Source organism: Anabrus simplex, chromosome 10, assembly GCF_040414725.1.
Source record: "Anabrus simplex isolate iqAnaSimp1 chromosome 10, ASM4041472v1, whole genome shotgun sequence".
Lineage (NCBI taxonomy): Eukaryota > Metazoa > Arthropoda > Insecta > Orthoptera > Tettigoniidae > Anabrus > Anabrus simplex.
Window position 1 is genome coordinate 34,849,325 of NC_090274.1, and position 26,854 is coordinate 34,876,178.

The window sequence follows — 26,854 nt, forward strand, 5'->3', positions numbered from 1 at the left end:
AGAATATCAGTCCTGTCTCTAGAGAAATCTTGACACCACTTCGTCAATTCATAATGTTCCCATAAGCACCAACAATATGCCAATGAATTTCTGCTGTTCGCTTGATGTTGAAATATAAAAAGAAATCGTACATTGGAACGCACCTCATCTTTGGTGGGATTCTGGATTGGTGTAACCGTTTCCAGCACATGTTTCTACAAGACTGTGACCACAGCTGAGAGGCTTGAGAGCTGATGAATAGCATCTCCGGGTCCAACTCACGGCCGGCTGGATCCCAACACCTGCCGGATTCCCTTATAACAAAGGTTGCTATCAATAAATTGTAATGCAAAATAAAATGTTGGTGAGGGCGAGTAGGATATTGTTAAGGAATGGACAACTTTTTGGTGATATGAATGAGTGAGGCAGAGGAAAAAGCTTTATAAAGCAGCCTCGTTTCCTCGTTGATAGAGCCAGAGCAGGTGAAACTCTGTTTGAGGTTTTGTCTGCTTCTGCTTTCTGCAATTTGTGTACTAAATAGCAGAGTATTGACTCTGAGACTGCTTTGCAATGTTACAGTTGTTTAGTTTCCATCGTATTTATTAAATGCTCAGTGCTACTTTATTTGGAAAGATTTATGATTTGATTTATACCAAAAAAGAATTAAATGTACTTTTTATGTGAGAATTGGGGTTATTGGATAAATTAGGTGCTCCCTATGATTTGATACTGGATTTATACAGTGAGTGTAAAAAGTATTCGTACAACCCAGCATATTTTAGATAATAATGATTTTTTCATACGTTAGGTAGGTTTATGGATTGAAAAAATCATTCATGCAGTATTCAAATACCTTTATTGATTCCATAAACAATATGAAAACAAAACATTGTCATAAACTTGTAGAAAAATCGCAGGCAATACACTTTTGTTTGGGGACCCACAGAAAGTATTGGTACAATCCCTGTTTTCGTAAGTAAAATCAGCCCTTCACTCCCTGCTAATGACGTTGTGCATGCTGCTGTGGCTTGGACATATCCCATTCACTCATTTCGACCCAGGTGTTGACAGGGCACCGTTCAAGTGCATTCACATTTCGTCAGAATGGGGTGTAAGAGCCTGGAAGCTACTCCCAGCGAACGAAAAGGCATCATCCACCTTCACAACAAGACATGGTCGCGCAAAAGGATCGCAGAAACAGTTGGGAGGCCTAAGTCAGCCATGCAGTTGATCATTGACCGCTTTTCTGAGACAAAAAGCTACAATAACAAGCCTAGAACTGGATGTCTCCGGCCCTGACCAAGGCAGACAGGCTCTTCATTGTCCAAGAAGTGAAGAAAATTTAGAAATGATCTTATCCATTGTATAACCCTTATGTACAATCCTAATCCCTCCAGTTTCTTTAATAATATTCCATGTTCCACTCTGTCAAATGCTTTGGAAAGGTCTATGGCTATGCAATCCAACTCGCCTCCTGAATCCAACTGATCTGATAGGTCCTGCTGAAATCCCATCAGTTGCACTTCACAAGAAAATTTCTTTCTAAATCCATACTGGCTCCCTATGAACCAATATTTATCTTCACAAATCCCTCTGATGTACTTTGCTGTTAAACTCTCCAGTATTTTACAAACAACACTGATCAAGCTGTCTGGTTTGCAGTTCTCAGGTTTCATTTTATCACCCTTTCCTTTATAAATTGATATTATTGTAGATTCCTTCCATTCCTTTGTTAGTGCACTATTATTTATGACATAGTGAAAGGGAAATTTTAAATAAGGCACTATGTACCAGCCCATTCTATTCAATACCTCCTCAGTAATTTGATCACTCCCTGCTGCTTTTCCTTGCTGAAGCAGTTCGATTTCTCTGAAAATGTTCTCTTTTGTGAATGAGAAGCTTCTTGTTTCTTTATGTGTCTCTCCCTCTCTATCTTCTGTTTTGGTTTCCAACTCCTGACAATCTTCTACTGAATCAATGAATTCCCTACTAAATAGATTTGCTTTCTCAATATTTGTCAAAAAGTGTTCACCCCCTTCTCCCAGCATTGTGGGAATTTGGATTCCTTTTTCCCTTTGATTCCTAATATCTGAGTACATCTTTCACCTTTTCTCTTTGTGGTCATTACCCTCATGAAGTATGCCATTCATGTAATTCTCTTTTGGTTCCTTTTTCACTCTATAAAGTTCCCTCAGTAGCTGTTTTCTAGTTTCTCTATTCGCTCTACCCTCTTTAATTTTCCTGTTTACTATTCTACATTTTCTTTTTAATTTTATTTCCCTTGCATAATAAACAGGGTCTGAGGTAGTTTTACCTTTCTTACAAATTTGTATAAATCCTTCCTCCCAAATTAAATTATTTGCCAGTTTCTGTTCATGGGCTTCACTTGCAGCTCCATTCCATTCAACTTCAGGCAAGTTTAGATCTCCCCCAATTATTACGATATTACTGTTTTTATGTGTTATTTTCTCAATATTTTCATCTCCTTTTCCTCTCTTCCAGGCCTGTATGTTCCTATAATTCCCAAAGAAGTCATCGCCCTTCAGGCCATGAAGGCCCTTGGAGGGGTGGAAGGTAAAGGCTTTCACTATCCATAACCTCAGCACTTGATAGGGTAGACTGGTTAGCTCTACGCCCGGCCGCCTTTGTCCCCAGAAATTAACCTGGTATTGATTTTTGGTGTAGGCTGAGTGAACCTCAGGGCCTTATGCACCTCCGGAAGTGGAAATCTTGTGTCTTAAATTTTATGACTTTTTGACGGGGATTCAGACCCATGTCCTTCTGGGCAAACCGAGCACACCTTTACTGCCTCGGCCAGGCAGCCCCTTCCTTCATTTTATCACAAACTAATTTGATCTCTAATATTTCATCCCTTTCATCGGTAAACCATTCATGTGAGTAATAAGTTTCCTTCACCAGAATAAACAACCCCCCCCCCCCTCCTCCCATTTTATCTCCTCGATCTCTGTGATAGACTGTATACCTTTCTGGAAATACCTATCTATTATCCACCCCTTCTCTCAACCATGATTCCACTCCTATCACCACATCAATCTCATAAGATTCCATCAATGTACTGAATTTTAATTGCTTATTTACTACACTTTGACAGTTTACCAAGAGCAGTCTCAGACCCCCTTCCTCCCTAAAACTTGACTGTTGCAACTGGGTAACTAAAACTTCCTCACTTTCCTGAGTTTCACTTTCTAGTGGACTAAAAAACAGTTTGAAGTACAGCTGGCTTTTTCTACTAGTTTCCCTGGTCGGTATTATAACTCTTGTTAATCGATAGTACTGTTAATATAATGCCCTATATCATATAGTATTAAACACGAGCCTCCGTGGCTCAGACTGCAGCGTGCCGGCCTCTCACCGCTGGGTTCCGTGGTTCAAATCCCGTTCACTCCATGTGAGATTTGTGCTGGAAAAAGCAGAGGCAGGACAGGTTTTTCTCCGGGTACTCCACTTCCCCCTGTCTATTTCATTCCAGCAACACCCTCCAATATCATTTCATCTGTCATTCATTAATCATAGCCCCAGAAGAGTGCGACAGGCTTCGGCAGCCGGCACAATACCTATCCTCGCCACTGAGATGAGGGCTTTATTCAATCCATTCCTGACCCGGTCGAATGACTGGAAACAGGCTATGGATTTTAATTTTTTCATAATATAGCATTAAATACATTGTGTACATAGTACTATTAATATAGGCTACTTGTTGAACGTATTTATAATAATTATTATTATGAAAGTTGTTATCAATAAAAATTGAGGTTAGGTATGTACATAATTCCTAATGGTGTTGACATCGAAAAAATATCCGTGTAAGATTCATGTGCAGTATTTTTTTTTTTTTTTGCTAGGGGCTTTACGTCGCACCGACACAGATAGGTCTTACGGCGACGATAGGATAGGAAAGGCTTAGGAGTTGGAAGGAAGCGGCCGTGGCCTTAAGTAAGGTACAGCCCCAGCATTTGCCTGGTGTGAAAATGGGAAACCACGGAAAACCAATGTGCAGTATTAAAACGTGTAGGATCTGGAAACTGTTGATGTACTAGGTGATAAGTTTAAATAAATATCCGTGTAAGATCCATGTGTAGTATTAAAACGTGTAGGATCTGGAAACTGTTGATGTACTAGGTGATAAGTTTAAATAAAAAAATGAGTATATGCCAATCGCTAGGAAGTAGAACGTAGTAAAATTTACATTGGCAAAGAAATAGAACGCGATTGAAATTCAAATCGCCGGCAATTGCCGCAATTTCATTAGTTTGCTTAATTGCCAACAGATGGCGCATATAAGTCACACCTTTAGCGCTCACCCGGCTATTTATAAAACCTTGAGGAGTTGGACCACGGCCCATTTGATGCGTCGCGCAAGCTAGCTGCTTGAAAGGTGTGAGCCGGCCGTGAATTGGACCCGTAGACGCTACCGGCGCAGGCGCAAGGAGCGGCATTGGGAGAAACGTCACGTCACAGTCCCATTCTCTTTGGTCCTTGGTTTGCAGCTTCGCAGTATAACTCGGCAAGTGGCAGAAGTGGGTTTCGAGTGTATTGGCAACAAGAATGTAACAGGTTGATAACAGGTAAGGCCATACATGTGCTCAGATTAACAATATTTTAAGTGGTCAGATAATTGATTGAATATAATCTGAAGTTAATTGTTGAAGGCTGTAAACTTTCGCTCCACGTTAATCTTAGATTTGCAGTTGAGCTAATATATTGCCTAGTTATAAACTTATCGCTGTGATGAGATTGAAACGTGGAATAGGCCTAGGTTTCTGTCAAATTGATCCATTTGGAACTTAAAATATTCCCATAGCTGTGAAGTGGGTAGTTTTATTGTTATATTTACATAAATTATATCTGGTGTGGAAAAATACTACGCGTATGTGCTTTGGGTAATTACATTCATTTTACCCTCTTTTCTCGCCCCGTTCAAACTTAAGGAACCATGCGTTCCCTTCTGGAAAAATTGCGAAGGGGTACGTTACATTAAAAGTTAAATGTTTAAATATCGCACTTCAGTTAGGCCTATTTTCCATTCCCGTAAATTTCTTTAAATTTTGATTCGCTGCTCCATATTAAGATTTAACAGCGTCATAGTGTAGGACAGTAAAGTACTTCATAATCCCTCATTCGCGAATGGTTGTTGAAACAGTTTGAAGTCATGACAGCCGCTCAATTAACAATGCTGTCGCACTTAATCTAACTTGCCACTATCAGTGGTTTTGGGATACCGTTAATTACAATAGTTTTCTCGAGGGATGCTAGAGCCCTGTTGGCCGCTTCGCGGCCCTAACCTGGGGTCTTGCTTGTCCCCAGATCAATGGTTTTGGTTTTGCCACTAGCCGGACCTAACCAAACCAGACCAATGCTCTTCGTGCCGTAAAACGGGGTAACTTCGGCCACTTTTTCGTATTTTTAAAATTAAAATGTGAAATATTTCCTCTAATTTTCTGAAAAATTTAATATAAGTTCTGCCATGTTTGTTCATTTTTAAATATGAACATAATTATAATTGTTATTCAGTAATGAATTATGATTATCGAAAGAGTGGCCGGAGTTACCCCATGTTTTGGGGTAACTTCGGCCTCCATAAAAATAACTCAGGAAACGAAGTTTTCTTCGATATAGTGTTACCTCGGCCTCTGTGAATGTTTTTTAAAACCTGCAGAACGCCCAGTATCAACAATCACAAACACATTAAAACGATTTGCAGTGAAACAGAAGTATAGTGATCAAATTCCCATTTTTCACAAAGAATGGACTATTTTATTTAGCCTAAGCGTACAAGCATTTTATATTACAAATTACGTGTTGCATTGCGTAGTTATTTGTAATGGTAAAAAAGATAAATAAAAAGTACGAAAATCATAAAGCCCAATAGTATGGAGAGAAAAGGAGATCGGAAAAGAAGCAATCTTGTAGACTGTTCTCATAATACACCGTCTTCTAAATAGACAATATCTGGGCCGTCAATCAAGTTCTTAATTGCGCATCGTCTGTGTCATCTGATATCCGTCTATTTATCATTGAAAATAGGAACAGTCTTTCCTCTCCCTGTCGGGATAAACTTCCCCGTTTATTGTTATTGTAGCTTTATTAATCTCTTCTAAAGCATTCTTGAAGTAAACAGGATTGTAATTACAATACCCGCGGCCGCGTAATGTTTTCCCGTACGTTCTGGGCTTGGCAAGAGGACAACTTTTATCACAAAACTATTTCCTGAAAAACCTATTTGAATAAAATGCATCAAATTAGGTTGATCAGTTACCAGACGTACTTACATTTTGACCCCATAAACCTTTGAAATGGAGAATAGAATGCTGGGGCTGGAGAACAGTTTGTTTTCTGCTGTTACCAAACAAGACAATAGTCGGGGCTGCGAAAAAAATTGATTGACTCAAAAATGAGCCTGCCAATGTTCTTTGGACTGAGTGTTGATAGAGCATTCTATTGTACATGCATTTTAGTTGTTGCAAGTGGTTCATCTTTTTCCGTATAGGAGGCAGGAGAAAATAAGTGTTGCTATTCGTCAGTGGCCGAAGTTACCCCGTTTGACGGTACTTGCCGGACGTATCTCATACTCGTCAAGTTTTTACCACGCATCGGACCGTTTTAATGTCCTTTTTCTACGAGCCAGCTAGTGAAGTCTTAACCCAATCTAGTGCCTGTGAATTGTGTTACGTCGTCTCAAACAGCCAAATATACCAGACCATAATTTATATATTTTAGCTGTCGCTACACGTTCTTTCGAATTAGCCGCCATGATTGCAAATCTAAACTTTCTAAATACGTCACACAGACGTCATATAGACGCACGAAGAGCAGCAGCGGAGCCTATGCTCGCCCCTTATGCTTTTTGCGTTCGCCCGTTGCGGGCGGATCCTGCACTTACACCATATTTTGACTACTAGATAATTTGGCGATCATCTTCGTGAAAACCAGAAGCCTCTAGCTTAAAAACTGATCACTTTATGAAGTTCTAAGACAGAATTTAATGAATTTCGAGAACATCTGTGGAAAATGGGGTACCGGTATAAGTTACAGTACCAGTAGCAGAGCTAAGAAGCTCCGGGCCCCCGTGGAATAAAAAAAATTGAAAATGGGGTCCCTCTTTGCCTGAGTTTATTTCGTAGTACAGGGTTATATATCATTACAATGAACTAAAACTACGGAACCGTAAGTTTTCAAATCCGAAGAAATGAAAATACTTCTTTGGCACACACATGCACACACAAGAAATACATATACATATGCTAATGAATGGGTGCTTGCAAAAACGGGCTAACCAACATTTTGTTAGAACAGAGATAAATATAAACTTTTGTAAATGTCAGGAAACAAACTATACCATAAAAATATTTTTTCATTATTTTATCTCAATGTAGTACCTTTAAATTATCAATAGCATATAATAGAACTGTATTAAAAATGAAAGTTGCTTGGAAAAATAGCAGTATAGAAACTGAAGAAAATGGCTTTTGCATGACCTAGCTATAAATAAGTTTACCTTAGATTCATAACCAAACTATTTTATGATCATACAATACAAAAAAGTCTCTTATATACAGTAAATTAGATACATATATATTTTGCTAGTGGCTTTACGTCGCACTGATACAGATAGGTCTTCTGGTGACGATGAGATAGGAAAGACCTAGGAGTTGGAAGGAAGCGGCCGTGGCCTTAAGGTACATCCCCAGCATTTGCCTGGTGTGAAAATGGGAAAACACTGAAAACCATCTTCAGGACTCCCGACGGTGAGATTCGAACCCACTATCTCCCGGATGCAAGCTCACAGCCGCGCGCCCCTAACCGCACTGCCAACTCGCCCAGTAAATTAGATATAAATATGCTGCAGACTTATTTTGGGATATGGCATAACATTCCCTCATGGGACAATAGTCATATGGGCCATATTCTAATGCAATGGAGAAAGGTTCCTCAGCCACATCCTGGCCATTGCCAGCTGTCGGTTCTCTGTAATACTGGTGATATCTTGGAGGGACATACTCAAGCAGCTCAAGAAAGTCCTTAAGGTTTGCTGGCTTTATTGGCTTTGTACCATTGTACTTTTGTGGCGGCTCAATACTAGCAAGTGGGAACAGCAGTAGAAGAATTTATATTAAGTCATATCTTGTTTCCTGTAATAACAAAACTGAATTGTTGCTTATTTTTCTGGAATGTTCTTAATTACGCATGGGTGTTCCTTTTACGAACACAGTCTTGCTACTCTCTTTCCGACAGTCTCAAATTTGCTATTGACGGTGTCAAACCATCTAGAATTAACACCTTAAGGTCGCCTGGCCATTGGCACAACAAATCCTGTGTTTCCGCTGTTCAGCACTCTCGAATGTTGTCAACAGATATTTCGTTCTTTCTGCAGTCATGCCTTTTACTTCCAACTTCTTGGGTAGGTTCTGAGGAAGATTACCTGCCTTGCAAATCTTTGCAATTACAGTTGGACAGTCCAATTTCTGTTGACATGGAATGACCCTGGGTATATTCTTTTTCATGGTAAAATGACTGAAAGATGTGACCTCTTCTAACCACGTTGCCAGTCATACATATTTATCAAGGGGACCCAGAATGGAGATTCAGAGCCACAAAATCAATTTTCTTATTTTTAATCTGTAATTAACTTTGGAATCTTGGCTTTAAAATGATATATAAATCACTTTTGTATAAGTGGAAGTATTTTTAAAAATATTAAAAATAGCTCACGCATGAAAAGTAGTCAGCTGGTAGCTATCATGGCTGACGGAGTTAGGCCTATCACTAAGGTTTCAGTGTGAGTATTTCAAATGTAGCATGATAGAAGATGGTTTGATAAGATAGATGAGTTTTGAAAGAAAACTTGAGCATTTTAAAAAACTTTCAAAGAACTACAGGGATACCAGCCATCAAGTTTGTTTCCAGCGGGAGGATGGTAGCGTAGTAACGAACAAAGAAAATTGTCAATTTCTCGCAGATTACTTCAAAATGTTGCTGAATTGTGCAGAACCTATGGAAAGATTGGATATGAAAAATCTATCTAAAGATAACAAAGATTCCAAGCCACAGTCTAGAAGAGATCAAAGAAATAATAAATAAGCTTAAAAACAACAAAGCACCAGGTGAAGATGGAATTATTGCAGAAATGTGGAAGTTCAGAGGAGAAACTGCAACAAAAGTAATCCACGCAGTCATAGAAGTCTGGAGAGATGAAAATATCCCCAATGATTGGAAGTGTGCTCTTATACACCCTCTGCACAAGAAAGGTCTCCGGATGAACATCAATAACTATAGCCACAATTGCACAAGACACTCGCTAAAGTACTAATGAGAAGAGTTGAAGAACAAGCAGACCATCTCTTCGGTGAATACCAAGCTGATTTATAAAAGGAAGATCATGCACAGAACAAATATTTAACCTGAAGAGCATTCTCAGAATAAGAGCTTTGAGAAGCCAGAACACAGTGGTAATATTTGATTTTAAGAAAGCATATGATTCACTTGACAGGCAGACTCTAACATCCTAGAGGAATTCGGAATTGACAGCGAAAACAAGAATATTAATAAAACAAACCCTGACAGAAACTTTCTCTAAAGTCAAATTCTTTGGTGAAATTTCTGAACCATTTGAAATAAAAACAGACAGACAAGGGGACTGCCTATCACCAGTTCTCTTCAACACTGTTCTAGAAAAAATTATTAGAACCTGGGGAAAAAGCTTTGGAAGTGAAAGGAATAAGGGGAATACATTTAGGGAGGAAAGGACAGAACTTAGAAATAAGTGTTTGGCTTTTGCAGATGATCTTGTCCTCTTGGCTCACAACTGAGAAAATACCCAAATTATGCTGAATACCGGACATGAGATCGCTGAGAAAATGGAATGCATGGAATATGAACATACAGGGGAGAGACACTTAGAAGTGAAGCACGGGACTGTAAAAAGAACTGAGAAATTTAAATATCTCAGGGAATGGATTTGATCAAGAGGCGAATAGCTTACAGGTTAATCCAGAACAGATCAACAAAAGAGCTATATCTTACAAGGCGTAATTTACATGACAGCACAGTGGTAAAGCCAGAGGGTCTCTATGCTTCAGAGAGCCTGACAATGGATAAAAAGGATGAGCTTCAAAAACTTGAAAGAAAAAAAAAGGATAGAAGAATCTTAAAATTTTAGGATCACAGAAAAATGCTGATGGGGAGTGGAGGGCTAGAAAAAAATCTCAAATACACCAAAAAATCTGTCACCATGCGAAAGCGAAGGCTAAAATTCTATGGACATCTAAAAATGGATGAGAAATGGCTAAGAAAATATTAAAATACAGCACTGGACTGAAAGCGTCGGAGTGGGTGGAAGAGGTAAAATGAGATGCAATAGAAAGTGGACTTACAATGGATATGATTCACAACAGAAAAGAATTTAGAAGCTGAGTGGATAGCATCAAAACATTCCAGGAGAAGCCACCAAAATGTAGACCCAAATTGGTCATATCTGAGAAAGGAAGATTAGAAGTGAAAGGATGAAGAGGTTCTGGGAGGAGAAAAAAGCTCAATGTGGTCCATAGGTGGCCAAATTTGGAAACAAGAAGTAGCACTTCTCAAATGAGGTGGGTGGTTTTATAACTGGGAAAAGTATAACCATCCACACAGTCTACCTGTTGCTGTGGTGGAAATTATAAAGCTTGTTTTTAGGGACTTAGTACACCCTGGTCTGCTGAAGAAATATCTGCACAGGCGGACAGAAAATCCAAACGATAGTGTAAACAATGTCATCTGGAGTCCGATTCCCAAGACTGTGTTTGTGGGTATTTGTACCCTACACTTCGGAGTAGTTGATGCACTGGCACGTTCAAGGAAGGAAATGTAAAGTTTTGGAAAAGTTGATTTTTGGTGTCTGGTGTCGAACTGCGACAAAGACTCTGAAATGCTGACCGAAAGTTCCAGAATTTAACCAAGGAAGCCAGAAAATGACAGTGTTGTCAAAAGAACTTGCAGACCTGTTTGAAGAGGAGGAGGATGACCAAAGTTATGGGGCAGGCTTATTTTGACACTCTGACTTGGGCTTGGGGGCTGTTTTCCCATAAGTTTACTTTATTACTTAATGTACCTTTTCTCAGCTTCTACCAAATGTAGGAGATTGAAACTTTCAGTTTATTTATTCAAGTGTTCTACATGTACCAAAGGTTTCTAATTGTTTAATTTCAAATTTCTAGTCACCTGAATAAAAGTAAAGTTCTGCAAAGAGTTATTATATTTGACACTTTAAAAAAAATTATATTTATTAAATCTGAGGCACAATTTTAATTATATATGCTTCAGTAGCTAGTCAAGGTACATATTCTAAATGCACACAAATTTCATGTGTTTGTCATAGTTTTTGTGAAAAAGTACATCAGATTATCATTGCAGAGATAGGGCATTTCGGGTCCCTTCAACAGCACTCCAGTTTCTTTTCCGATGAGAGCTTTAAGTTTTGAGTCAGCGGTGATGTCTTAAATGACACAAGACGGTATGTCATGCAGTACTTCCTTTTCTTCAGACTAAAAGTCTAATCAGAAAAGTTTCCCATGACCCACTGGCAGAAATCATTTCTTCATGTAAACCTGACATAACTCTCCATGTGATTTTTATTTTGTGCAACGCACTTGTCGGTGTGAAGAAACAGATCGCAGCACTATGACAGGGCAGAATTTCTATTTTGGTTTATCTTACAGTACTGACCAATGTAAGTTGATTTGTCAGCAGGTTTTGAGCAAGAGGAATGGATGTTCCCCATTTGTCTGTAGTAATTTTCCTCTTGGTCTGTGAAATTGCCCCACCAGCTTCTCAACACTATGAGCAGCACTGTTAGTTGCTGAAAACTGTCCAGCAGGCTACTTCCATGACACACGTAGTTTGATGGATCTGTTACAGCCCGAAAGATTAAATAAAACTAAAGTGGCACTCTACGAACCTACTTAGATGTCATAGCAGGTGAAGAGATGATAACTTCCACGTGGTGTGTCCTAGGTGGGGGAGGTTCCTGACTGGCTTGCAGCGGACTTGAGCAAAATGAAATACGTCCTTCAGGCCAAATACACAACCTCCTGTGGGTGGGGGGACACAGACGAATACACCCACGGTATCCCTATCATAAGGAGCGACCAAGGGATGCTGAATTTTGACCCACGAGATTACCTGTGATTATTACAATCACATGGCGAATACTATAAGTCGACTCTTCTTGATTAGTACAGTATGAGCGGAATACCGTGTGTCTGGTGGTGGATCACTATTGGTTTACAGTACCCGTGTATCTGCCAGTATGACGGGAGGCTCTCCTCTGTCCAGCTTCGGTTGAAACACCCCAAGGACAAGAGGGGCTACTATTGCTGGGATGTCTCATCAGGGGTCTGCGTTCTCAGGACAACCTGGGTCTGGGCGTTGCTTGTGATTAGTACCAGTATATGAGCGACACCGTGGGCCTATGTTGCCTGTGAATAGTACGCACTATGTGAGGAACACCATGGGTGTGCGTTGCCTATGAGTGGTGCCATTATGTGAGAAACATAGGTCTGAGTTATGTTGTGAGTAGGGCCACAATGCGAGGAACACAGTGAGCCTACATTATTTGTGATTAGTACTGCTACGTGAGAGATACCATCCACGAACCTGCTACGCAGGCGTAGCAGGGGGAGAGGTGATACTCCCACGTGGCGCGTCCCAGGTGGCGGATAGGGGGGTCCTAACTGGCTTGCCGGCGGACTTGAGGGGAAATAAAATACCTCTCGCGGACCAAACACGCTACCCCCTGTGGGTGGGGGACGCAGATGAATACACCCACGGTATCCCCTGCCTGTCGTGAGAGGCGACTAAAAGGGGCGACCAAGGGATGATTAAATTGGAACCATGAAACTGCTTTTGATTCGTGCCATCACGCGGGGAACACCATGGGTTGCCTGTACTTGCGAGTTGTACCACTATATTCGGTACGAGATAGGTTTGTGATTAGTAGCAGCAGAGAGTTGGTTCCCCTGTGTGTTTTCCAGTACCCGTGCGTCGTACCCATGTGAGCAACACCGCGGGTGTGAGCGTAGCCTGTGAGTTGTACCACTATATGAGCGACACCGTGGGTCTGCGTTGCCTTTGATTAGTATCCACTATGTGAGGAACACCACGGAGCCCGTGGGACTGGCATCCGTGCCTAGTACACCTAGGTGAGGAAACACATTGGTTTGCATTGGCTATGAGTGGCGCCATTGTGTGCGAAACACCATAGGTCTGCGTTACCTGTACGAAGTACATTACTTGTGAGTAGTACAGTTTTGTGTGGAACACCATGAGTCTTCGCTACTTGCGATTAGTACCGCAACATGACAAGTACCATGGTTCTACTTTACTCGCGACATGTACCATTCTGTGGGGCCTTAGACATGGATTTTGCACCCCTTTAGACATCATCATTGTGCTTTGAGTGGTCCCTTGGTCAGTAATCAATTATATATGATCTTTGAGTCTGATCCACTGTATTTTGTTTGTTTCCTCTTTTTTTTTGGAGGGGGGGGTTCATGTCCATCCATTCATTCTTCATGTCATTTTTTTTGGTCAGTGGATGAATGACATTTTTGTTCTTTCATTTCGTACCATTGAAGGGCCGTTGACCTGGAATTTGGACCCCCTTCAGACAAGCATCGATTCAGGATCGTGCTTTGGAAGCAGCCCCCTGGTCAGTAGTACAATTGTTTTTAGTTTAGGGGAAGGTGGTGCAGTGTAGGTCAGATCCACTGATTGTTTTAAATTCATAATCATAGTTCTTTATAATCAAGTTCTGAATTTTGGAATTTAAATTGTCTACACATTTAGTCTTATTTCGTACAGTTAGAGGCCAGTGACCTAGATGGTAGGCCCCTACGAACAACTAGCATCATCTATTAAAATGCTAATGTATTTTTTACATTTATTCGGGGCAGGTTTAGATGTCATAATTTGTAACGGACTTCATTTTTCTTTGGTGCAAGTTAGTGCACACTGGTTAGTCTCAGCTAGACATGGAAGTACGGATCTGACTTGCACAATTCCATTCTATAAAATATTTGTTCCAAAGGTACATAGTACTGAACATTGTAAAGAGTTTGGCTGTCTAGCTGTGTAAGCACGAAATCTCTCTAGAAATGTTTTGGTAGAAGTCAAAGATTTTAGCATGATAGGCAAAGTTTTTTCTTGGATTTGCCAATCGTTTGTGGAGCTGTGGACCTCTCGGTCAGCAGATTGGGAGGGGCTGAGTGTACTGGCAGGAAGGCAAACATACAGCAAGAAGGAAACGACTACCCTCCTGCAATTGTTCCTGCCTGGTGGAATCTGACATCTTGGAATTTCATACAAAGCTTTCAGCAAAGATAAAGTTGTTCGTATAGACCAGACTGCTTTCTATATTTTCACCTAAATGAATCATTTTCTGCAGCTTTCTTTTAGCAGATGATCCATGTAAACTGTAAACAATGGTGAAAGATTACAGCCTTGTCTGACCGCTGTCCACAAACCTAAAACATTATAGTAGCAGGGGGAGAGGTGATACTTTAGGTGACAGATGGTGGGGGCTCCTAACCGGCTTGCCAGCGGACTTGAGCGAAATAAAATGGCTCTTGCAGACCAAACACACAACCCCCTGTTGGTGGGGGATGTAGACGAAGAATACACCCATGGTATCCCCCGCCTGTTGTAAGAGGTGACTAAAAGGGGCGACCAAGAGATGATGAATTTAGAACCATGAGACTACATGTGATTAGTACCACCATGTGAGGAATACCGTGGGTCTGTATTGTCTGTGGTTAGTACCATCATGTGTATCTCACCGGTGCTGTACGCTGCACTGGAATGTGTTGGTTTCCCTGTATTCAGAATGCGTCGGAGTTACCTAGGAGTAGTACTGTTGTATACAAGAATCACGATATACAAAGCACAACATAAAAAAGTTTATTAGTTTGTAAAGATTCACATAGTATATACAAAAATAAATGAAATTTGACTTGCTGCTTGAAGTGCTGTACACGATAAATAACATAAACTAGTTGACTGATGGTTTGAGAAATATGTACAATTTATATACTTGGATTTTATATGTACAACGATATTTATCTTGATAAGATAGGATGCTCGAAGAAACGAATGTTCGTGATAGCTGATAACTATCTGTAGTTTGGAGAATTATAAAGGGAACTTTGAGTAAAGTTTGTGGTAGCAGAATGCTAGGCAGGATGTATGTCGGTGATACGGGAGGCAGGATAACTTGAGGCGAAGATGTCCTGAGGTGAGACCTCCCGATCAGAATTAGTCCACCTGTTCAGTACACTTTTTTAAGAGGGTACCTCCGTGTCTGACATACGGTGTAGTCTGATCGCTGGACACCGGAATGCCTCGAGTGGAGATGTCGCCCAGTTTATACGCGCTGGCTGACGTCACACGATAGTCAGCGCGCTGCAGTCCACACCTCGTATCTAGAAGAGTTGATGCTGGGCGCGCTGCGGAGCTTGCAGGCGGCGGAGGACACAAAGTACCACTGTAGGAGAACACTATGGTTCTGCTTTACCAGTGGTTATTATGAGGTGCTGGTGACCTGACTGTTAGGGCCCCTTTCAACAAATCTAACAACGTTAAGTACCTTGAACCAAGAACTCATTCTACCAGCAAATCTCACTGCAGCCTGATCGTTAACTTAAATTAATTTTACTTGTAATAATTTACTCGTAATCCCATAATACGAGGGGCATCCAGAAATTTTGTCTCTTTAAAAAAAAAAAAAAAAAAAAAAAGACAATATAGTTACATAATAAACCTTACTGAAACCCAATACAGCAATGTTGGGGCTATTTTTTGACATAATTGCCACCGGAATTGAGACACTCAACATATCGTGGGATGAACTTGTGTATGCCGGTGTCATAAAGTCTGCCGCCTAGGAATGGAACCAGCATGTGATGTTAGTCTTCAGCTCTTCATACGTGTGAAAACGGGGAGGGGAGGACAGGAATTTGAGGTGCATAAAAGATGCAAATCACTGGGAGCAAGATCAGGACTATATTATATGGTGGATGATCAAACACCTCCCAGCTGAACTCCTGCAGAAACTTTATCACAGACCGAACATCACAGGTGGCAGGAGAGAGAATACAAGCTGTCATTTTGAGCAAGTGCTGCTGCGCTACTGACACCAGGCAAGAGTTGTCTGGCTGGTATATGATTGCTACATCATAGATCTGTCGCATGCTCATATTTTCTGGCTAAAAATCTTTGCAAGAAAAGAAATGGGGAAACTTAATTTCTGGATGGCCTACAAACCTCAGTATGGCTAAAGTCTGCTGTGTACTTTCTATGGATCTATGAAAGCTAAACATTACTGTCTATTTCTATCGGAGCATGTTTTAACTACCTGCTGATCTGAAACCACACTGGTTTTCATTCAGATTTCTTTCTGACCCCCATTTCCAAAAAAAAAGTTACCATTGGACACCTTGCCTGGTATACTTCTTTTTTACAAGTTGCTTTACATCTCACGGACACAGATAGATCTTATGGCGATGATGGGACAGGAAAGGGCTAGGAGTGGGAAGGAAGTAGGTGTGGCCTTAAAGGGATAGTCTGGAGATAGATATGTTTAACTAATGCATGGATTTTCAGTCCTTGCAGTTCGGATCTCCCTTTGTCCTGAAGCATGTTACTCTTTGCTGTCGCCATGAACTTTCCAATATTACGGAGTAAATAACTACCGTATGTCCTAGTCGCTTATTTCTGATAAGTAATGGAAAAATAGTGTTCATATTGAAGTAAAGCATTGAGGCATGCTAGTTTTGATCAGTTCACCGGTGACCCGTAGGAATACTTTTGTATATAGCTTCGGGTTACCCTGTGTTCAGATTGTTGTAGAACTTATCTTTTTAGTATGATTACGGTGAATGAAGCCTACGATGTTGCTGCCTTCAGATTGCAGATTGTTGTTTAATACAAAGAGTACCACCCTTTTAATATCTCGTGTGACCTGTTCCATTTTACATTGCTCTAGGTAAGCAGATATAAGTTCTCCAATTTTTATTTATTGGAGTAGTTAATGACATATTTGTCTTCCTTAGATCAAATTTACAAGCAAGTTTATGTCCACTTTTTTTTAGGCATAAAGCCCTTACATCATTGAAGACTGCATCGGGCTGTTCAAAATTCACTGCAGCAGGAAATGTTAGTTTTTCTGAAGGAAAAAAAAAGAAAAAAGAAAATGAAATAAATTTGAAAATATTTTTTGAAATGTTTTATTTATATTTTTAAAATAAAATTTGAGATGTTAATGAAATTTTGGAATTACATAGATAATACTTCTTTATAAAACACTGTATATTGATTTTTCTGTACATAATTTATACAAGGAGATATATTGTACTAAAATTTGTATAATTTTTGTTCTAAAATTTTAGATTTAAAGATTTCTACTATTTGAAAAAATTCCAGACACAGGTTTCCTAATATAGCTGTGATATATACCATACAAATTTTGTTGCATTTGACAATATAATGGGAGAAAAATGGGAATAATACGTAAAGTTATAATTGGCGGGAAAATGAAAGCAAAGCAGACTCCACGCCCATTTCTGCCATGTGCAGACTGGCAAACAAAGCATTATTAAAGTGATAAATTGTTTGAACTCAATAAAATAACTTCACGACAAGAAAGAAGGAACTCAATCCTTCAGATTTCAGCCATAACATTTTTTTGCCAAAATGACCAAATTATTATCTCTAGACTCCCTGTAATTAAGGTACAGACCCAGCATTTTCCTAGTATAAAAATAGAAAGCCACGGAAAACAATCTTCAGGGCTGCCGACGGGTTTGAACCCACTATCTCCCGAATACTGGATTCTGGCCGCACTTAAGAGACTGTAGCTGTCAAGCTCTGTACTTGGTAAACCCTGTGGGTGGGGGCAGTAGAATAACACACACAGTATTCCCTGTCTTATCATAATAGGTGACTAAAAGGGGCCCCATGGGCTCTGAACTTGGAGTGTGGGTTGGTGACCATGGGGCCCTCAGCTGAGTCCTGGCATTGCTTCCACTTGTGCCAGGCTCCTCACTTTCATCTATCCTATTCGACCTCCCTTGGTCAACTCTTCTTTTCTGACCCTGACTGTATTAGGTTCCCGAAGCCTAGGGAGTCTTTCATTTTCACACCCTTCGTGACCCTTGTCTTTCTTTGGCCGACACCTTCCTTTTTTGAAGTATCTGATCCCTTCCATTTTTTGCCTCTCTGATTAGTGCTATATAGAGGATGGTTGCCTAGTTGTAGTTCCTCTTAATACAATCACCACCATCTGTACTTGGTATACTGATCAATGAAATACCTTGATAGTGGTTGCAATACTTCCTGTTCCCTTGTTCATAGGTAGGTGCAGTTATTGCTTTCATCCAATCAGAAGGTACTTTACTAACATTCCATGCTAATCTTACTACTAGAGGGCAGATTTTGGCATACTGTATATGCAAGTTTTCTTTCAAGATATAATATGCCCATAAGAAATACACTATTGATACCATTTGAAATTGATTGGCTTGTTTTATAGTGCATATATTTATGCATAATTGTAGTTTTTATTATTATTTTATTTAAAACAATTTGTAATATTGTAAATTGATATTCAAATGCAAAGTGATTAAAATGTAAAATTTTGTTGCCAGAAGCTTTTTACAGTGCATTATGGCTGACAGTCAACAATATTAACAAGAGCTTGACAATATGCAGGTTTTTTTTTCAGCGGAGTTTTGGTATTCGCTTCGTATGTTGGAATCGTGGAAAAATGTTTTAAGAGGCCTGAAGTAGCAGAGAGGAGAGATACTTTCTAGATACTTTGCAGGGACCAACGTACCCGCGCCCCAAAAAGTATTCATACTTGCGAAGGTTGTTTCGCCCCCCCCAACTTGTGGTGGATCATAAATAAAGACAAATGTACGTGGCCAAATTAACTTACCAAATATTAGGTACAAATGTGTGTTTTTAAAAAAAATGCTATTTGTTCGGGGTGTCGACCTAGAAAGATCTTTTGCCCAACAAATGTGGTTACTTTTCAACATCATCACCATGAAGGTTGAGGCATTTGGTACACCTGTGGACAAGCTTTTCGATCCCCTCTGCACAGTGTTGGTGCCTTTGAGTTAAGATACACGAATGTTGGTTTGAAGATCTTCATCCTCCTCGAACCTCTTGCCTCCCAGCCAATTTTTCTCTCCCGGGAAGAAGTGGAAGTCACTCAGCTATGAAGCGAGGCTCTACGGTGGATGGGCAAGAATGTCCCATGCAAATTCCTCAAAGTAGCATAACATGAGCACTGTGAGGGCGAGCGTTGTCATGAATTAAGAGAATCCCAGATGTCAGCATGCCTCTTCATTTGTTCTGTATGGCTCTCTGCATTTGTCAAGTCTGGCAATAAACGGCTGCATTGATCGTAGACCCCCGTTCCATAAACTCAACAAGCAACACCCTTTTTTGGTCCCAAAAGACTGTAGCCATCATCTTGTCATTAAACCTTCTCGGTTTGTTTGGTGTGTGTGTGTGTGTGTGTGTGTGTGTGTGTGTGTGTGTGTGTGTGTGTGTGTGTGACGTGATTGTTTTGTTTTGGAGGTAACATAACAAACCCAGCTCTCATCGCCAGTCAAATTTTCTTCAAATTGCCACCTTCAGCCTCATAACGGGTGAGGAACGCAATGCTGCTGCAATCTGGTGAATTTTGTCAACAAACATCATCTTTGGAACCCATCGACCACACAATTTCCTGTAGTGCAGGTGATCTGTTACAATCTTGTAAACAGATGACCTTAAAACTACTGGAAATTTCTCACAACTAGCTTACACTTGGGAACCTCTTGGTCAATATGTTGAACAGTGTCATCTGTGCCCCACCTTCGTCGTGGACATCGGTCCGACCTTCTTTAAACTTCCTGCACCATTCAAGCACAACTCCTTCGTTGATACAGTTTGGCCCGTATACCCAACTCACTCGTCGGTGAATGTCAGCTGCACCATTTCGTTCTGCTTGAAGGAAACTAATCACACTACGCAACTCGCATTTGGTGGGAGTGTCAATCGTAGCGACTCTATTTCCGTGCCAATAACTCTGTTCACAATGGCATGATGAAGTTGGTTTTGGTTGTGGATTGCGGGGGACATGCGCAAACAGTTCCCACCATTTGTCTGGTTGTTTACGTGTGCGATTGGAGGTTGAAGAAAAGTCCTCATATACAAAACAATTAAAATAGAAAGTCTGAAACTAAATGCCATAATTTTCTTTGTTTTATGGTCTTGTCGCTAGCAGGACCTAACCAGTCCAGACCAATATTTTGTAGCTCATTACTGTTCATTCTGGTTATTAAATATTGGCAAGCCTGTTTAGTGCATTGCAAGCTCCCTGGAGCCACTGCTATGTTAGATCTATAACCTATACTTTCATTCCTTTGTTCTATGAAGACCAGTAACCAGTAGAAATCATGCCAAAAGAAAAAGCAGCCAAAAGTATTCTGCTTCTGCAGTTGACATTTGGAGAACCAACCTTATACATAGAGGAAAAATGAGTATTGTGTAGAGTATGCAATAGTGTGAGTGCTTATGAATCCACCCTCTTCGTATTACTCTTTGAAGCAATTTAATCTCTCCCATTTAGGAGATAATGGGTTGAAACCCCAGTTGGCAGTCCTGAAGATATTTCTGTACTTTCCCATTTTCACACCAGGCAAATGCTGGGGCTGTATCTTAAGGCCATGGCCACTGTCTTCCCATTCCCAGCCCTTTCCTATCCTGTCATCACAATAAGACAATCTCAGTCCAATCTAAAGTGAATGGTAAAAATTTTCATCTCTGATTTCCCATTATATTCAACTACCTCAGGTCTAATTTGCATAAAGCAAATGTAGATTACCATCTTCTCCACTTCCTTAGTGTTATTTTTCTCCTCACAAACTCATTTGAGACTAAAACAGAAAGATTTCCTTTCACATTCAGAAGATTTTCAAAATATTTCTTCTGTCCAGCAATTCCATGGAATCTGCTAAGAGTTCACCTGATTTACCCAAAACGCTTAAATTCCTTTTTCCTCTCCCTTTCTAAAATTCTGTAATACTGTCCAGGAAGGTCCTGCTGCTTGTCCTAGCCTTTTCTCTGACTATTACCAAAATCTTGAGTTCTGTGATTTCATATGAAAAAATGTTCAGAGTTTTATCATTCTTATTAAAGTAATTGTTCTGCACAGCTGTTCTGTGACTTCCCTTCCTTCTTTCAAATTCTTGTGAAGTTTACAGTACCCATTTGACATAAAACAAAATGTTTATTTTTAGAGGTCCCTGACATTCTGATTTGTAGCTGGAACAAATCAGAAAAGCTTAAACTGTTTTGGACAGTAGGAATGGTTTTGAATTAATTGTAGTCACACTTAAAATAGGATGACTTATACCAGACAGATAATGTGATAAGTTCATCTCTAAAAGGTTTCTTTTAGGTAAGAAACGTGGAAGAACTAAGAATTCTCTTCGGGATAAGTTTCTCTGGCACTAAATAGAACCTAGCAGCATTAGTAGATACGTTAAATAAACAGAAAATGTAGTTCTGGAGAATTTTTAGTTGAGACTTTTGTGCAGATCAAGAATATGCTGAACTTACTTTGTGAGCTTGTCTAAGTTCCTAATTTTGTAGAATGAATTGCAGACTACACTGTTTAGATAGTACAGGGTCTCTCATACAGACTCAGACCGAGCACACGGTGTTTGTATACTGCGCTATGGCAGCTGCCTCAGCCAAACTTGTCGTGCGCGGCTGCCGTGCTTTAAGCATATATACAATTTCATACGAAATCTTACCTTGTAAAAGATGTTCGAAGTGTTGTCCTTCCTGGGTTATACAGGCATTGTATCTGATAATGAAATTCTGGCAGACACTGAAATGTTTCTGATTTAATTTGTAATGTTCTCTTCCAGTTCCTTCAGTATTTGAGGATTTGTTTGATACACTTTGTTTACCCCACAAGTAAAAAATCGCACACTGCACTGTTGTCTCAGAAAAAAACACCAATCTCCCTGTCATAATGAGGGACTTCATTAGCACCATTAGGATTTTCTGCTCACCAATAGTGAGTTATGACAAAGTAGCGAATATTTAAATATAATTTAAATATTATATTTAAGTGGTCTGCCTATTCAATACATACATGACAACGATCATATTAAGATTTTATGACTGCAACTGTTGGTTCCCACAAACTTTATCATCAAGAGTTTGATGAATAATTCAACCAATTTTATTGACTATATGACTTGTAACTTTAATGAAGTTTACTAATTTATTTTAAATGTCCTTTTGTACAAGTGTTTTTAATTTCTTTCCAATCTAGTAATGTAATTTTTATATCTGATATATTGTAATTTATTTTAGCTGATGTCCCTTAGGGGAAGAAACATGTACTAGATTTAATGAATTATGTATGTATTGAATATGCAGACCACTTAAATATAATTTATTCTTAAATATTTGCTACTTGACTTTATATATAATGAAACAGTTAAAGCTTGTCACATCTGATAGTTAGGACTGTTCATATGAACATTAAGATGAAACCAGGCCTCATCTGAAAAGAACACAAGCTGTGGGTTGAATAAATGATCATTCAGTGATGCAAGATACCACTCACGTTATCTCACTCTTGTGGCTTGATCAGTAGATTTTGAACAGTGTAAAAACTGTTCATGTCTGCATGTTTTTTATTGAGCACTGAGCCAATAGTTTCAAATGTATTTAAAATTTATTTACAATTACATGGATCTGAGCTCATGAAAGTGATGCTTCGCCAGTAGACTGCTGAACAAACGCGTCACGTACGTGTTGAGCAGACTCTTGCTTAAAGTAACTTTTACATACGAAAATAACTGTCTCCTTGTATTAACAGCTCGTTGCAAAGTCAAGAACTATGCACGCACCTCCCGTACAGCTGCTTAAGTCGGGAAGATTAAAAACTCCATTGGACGGTCTGAGTTTGAGACCCTATATACTTGTCTGAGGATCGTTTTCTTTTGGGAAGAGAGTTTACTACTGCACATCATGTATTTTTGAGTCAGATGTATACGTATAACTGACTGGTTGTTTCTTCTATTTTCTAGGTAAGCTGGATATTGAAGGTGGAATGTTCAGCTTTGTCCATTTCTGCTAGATCAAGCAGCTCAGAGAAGACTGGAAGAGGCCCTGGTGTTGACAAACTTTACATCCATACTTGACAAGCTCAATCACCGTAGTCTCAAGTTTTTTATGCTCTTTACCATGTTACTTGCAACAAGTTATGATGGGAAATAATTTCCTCAAACAGGTCTGTGTTGTTCAATTTTCACTTCGTAGCTCTTTACTTTTAATATCTTGAATAGATGGTTCCATTTTGTACATAAAGGAAACTGTTCTTGTTTTAATGACAGAATGGTGGTGGTGTGTGTAAGCATCTGTTAAGTGGGGATTAAATTTGCTAATGGCCATCTATTAACATACTACAGTGTCTTTTTCTTTTAGCTTTGGTCACGGAATAGCTGGAGCTAGAAAAAAAAAATAGATTCCATTTAATAGATACTAATTTACTAATACCAACAATGAACACAAGGAAATTAATGAGCAATAATGAAAACATTCACATTTATTTGGACAAACTCCTCAAGAAAGACAAATTTAAATGACATCCTAGAGCACGAAAGTCCCTTGTATTATAATATCCTAATTTACCTAATGATACTAGGAAGAAAATATGACTTCATAGCTAACAATGTAATCGATTTAGAATGCTCCAATTCTCAGCTAGAATCTCCCTCCCCCACAACCTTCCTCTACTTCCTTGCTGCACTGTGATAATGAGCATGTTTCCACACACACACACACACAGCAGTACAACACCAGACAGAAGCCAGAGACAACAGCTGGAAGACTACTCTCTAGAAATGTAAAGGGAAAATAACACTCTGGATGTTGAGGGGGGGGGGTAAATTTTTCTTACAGCGATTACAAAGACTATTTTTTTCCACAACATAAATATGTCTCCCATTTCTTCCTGGTTACAGATTGTTGCAAACTACCAGCCAACTTAAAAATACAGTCTAATGCCAAACAATCCTTAAGATCCTTCCATGGAATGCAACCTTTAATGAGGTTATAAATGTTGTTGACACGCATGATATAACTTTTAGTTAAAAAAACATTTTTTTAAACAAGATCCAGCACCATATGAAGATAAAAACCAATCACATTCCCAGAATATGAGACCCCTGCCAACATAAGTACTTGAAAAACTGCATTGTATGACATCAAAAGTATATTTAGCTATAAGCAATTTTAACTGCTAAAAATTTTTAAACCATAGTTTCATCGTTTCATCCTATTCCCCTTTCCATAACAAATTCCTTCAGTTTGAGCAATGTTAATTGTTTTTATGGTATTCTTATGGTATTCAAATAACTTAGCTGATGTCTAGTCACTAGACAAAACATTTACTACAGTTTGTAGTTTGCCAAAAGCAAATAAATTGGTATTGATTAGGTGGAATCATTGATTTGTCTGTGTCACATCAATACGAATCATGAGGATGACCATTTTTCTAACCGGTATAACGTGCTCCTTCCCACACCGTGACAATTCACATTTATAGAAAGATATTTCTAGTGAAACTATTAGTCTAAAACCCACCTGGCATTACATTTGATGTCCAAAATGTTGTCCCTCAGCTGTTGGACACAGGTAAACAGGTTTGCAGACACTCAGTGAATCTTGGCCCCAGTGATGTTGGAAATAACTTGTGGAATGTTCCCTTGTGTGAGTGTTGTACACATACTTTCCCCTTCAGTATCCCCCACAGGGATTTAAATCTACAGACTTAGAGAAAATATGCACTTGTACACTTCATTGTAAAATCTTCAACCAGTCTTAACTTAAAAATGTCCTTTCTACTTCAGAAATTGTGCATTACTTAAGAACTATTAAAATAGGCTTATGTCAGTTGTCTATTGTTATAGGACAAAACTGACCATTTTTTACTTGAAGGAAATTAACAAATTCTGTATATTACTGTTATGTCCAAATCTGGAAAAAGGAGGAAAATTATATGTGAATGTAAAAGGACAGATTATAATGTGTTAGATCTTGAGCGTACCACTTCCCACAGCTGACTCACAATCACCTACTGTACTAACAGCTGCTCTGTCTAGTATATCTGTGACTGCAGGACCTACATGGGTGGCATGATCTGGAGGGGATAGAAAGGGGCACATAACAAGAGTGTTTTGTCTGAAGGAGGGGAATTAATGTGGAACTAGTCAAGAGATTATTGTTGTGGTGGATTTTTATTTTATAAGTTTTGATTATCTCCATAGACTAATCAGCAAAGGCCTACATATTTGATTAAACATTCAGCCTGTATGAAAGGGTGATATGCCACAGATGGAGGTAACGATGACAATGCAGCGTACTTTGTACTTACTGCTTTTGCTGCTCAAATGTGGGCCCAACTATAAATGAACCTTGATAGATTTCTTTCTCATTGGTGTGATAGTTTGGATGTATACTGAATTATATACAAAGTAATATTCCAGTGATAATTTATTGTTGTCCAAATAAAAAAATAAAAATTCTTTGTTTGCAGTTGCTGAGAGCTACATTTTCCTGTACTACATGGATGAGATGAAGATTTGCTATGGCAGTTACAAAATTGTTCAGCAACCAAGACAAGAAAATAGTGGCTTAATTTTGCATTCATGAAAACAAGTAGGCTACAGTTTTGCAAGAAAGTTTATGGACATGTGTTCTTATTACCATTTGATATAACAATGCATTTTAACTGTTAACACTGCAAAAATATTTGCCTTTATTGGCCTAAAGTAACTTTTTGATGCTATTGTTGCTGTGTGCAGTAAATTTCAGTTCATTATTTTGACAATTAAATGCAAAATAAGAGTAACTGTGGAGCAGTTTTTATTCATTGCTGGATTGTTTGTAATGTATTATATTTTAAATTAATAAGGATGATATCTCTTCAAAAATGTTGCAAATGGTTGAATATTTTCAGTTATTTTTCTAGATAAGGGTGGAGAAATAAGTTGTTTGATTTAACTTCAAAGAGGCTCATCAAACTTACAGAACTTTTTTGTAGTGTCAGTATCTTGAAACAATGGTACTAACTTCTTAAAATAGAAATATACTGTTTTGTACACAACACTACAAATTCAGCACTGATTATTTTGAAAATCAGAAAAGTACTTTGAGAACATTATGTATTCAAATATGCTTCATTTGCCATTGTATTTTTGTGAAGTACAGTACTTCTTTGATTTCAAAATCATTGTATTTAATTTGTAATATTTGCAGGTTTAAGGCTATGTGTAGTCCCATTTAAGAACACAAAGTTAGTGCCATTACTGAAAGTGGAAAGTTATCTTGAATGGTTCATAAGTTATTTGATGTGGTCAACTAAACTGAACAATCCTGTATAACACATTTTTTTAGCATCCCAGTATACTATACTGTTTGTAGGAGTATCTCTTCAAATGTGGTTCATAATGCTGGTTGCAAATAGGGTATTTGTTAGTGGTTTTGCTATTCTGTTAGTGTTCACTTATTGTGACCTGTTTGTAATATATGAAGCTGGAAACTGTTTCCATCTTACATTTGCTACTGTAACTGTTAGTTTTCCTGTATTTAGAGAACAATTTGTTTTGTCTGCAAATTTTTACGAAAAGTAAACTTCTGTGTTTAGGATACTTAACATATGATAAAACCAAGAGTTGGTCTTTGCTCAGCCTTGATCATGAATTGTAACACTGAGAAAATTATGTAATAAAGGATAGAAAGAACAAAG

At 38.9% G+C, this 26,854-nt stretch overlaps 1 long non-coding RNA gene across 1 annotated transcript; it reads left to right on the plus strand.

Moving 5' to 3' along the window:
- The first annotated feature begins 4,395 nt into the window (after positions 1 to 4,395).
- On the plus strand, positions 4,396 to 26,847 carry LOC136881748 (uncharacterized). Its single transcript, XR_010861036.2, has 3 exons — positions 4,396 to 4,565; positions 23,133 to 23,335; positions 25,643 to 26,847. It is a non-coding gene; the product is annotated as an uncharacterized lncRNA (long non-coding RNA).
- Positions 26,848 to 26,854: the final 7 nt, after the last annotated feature.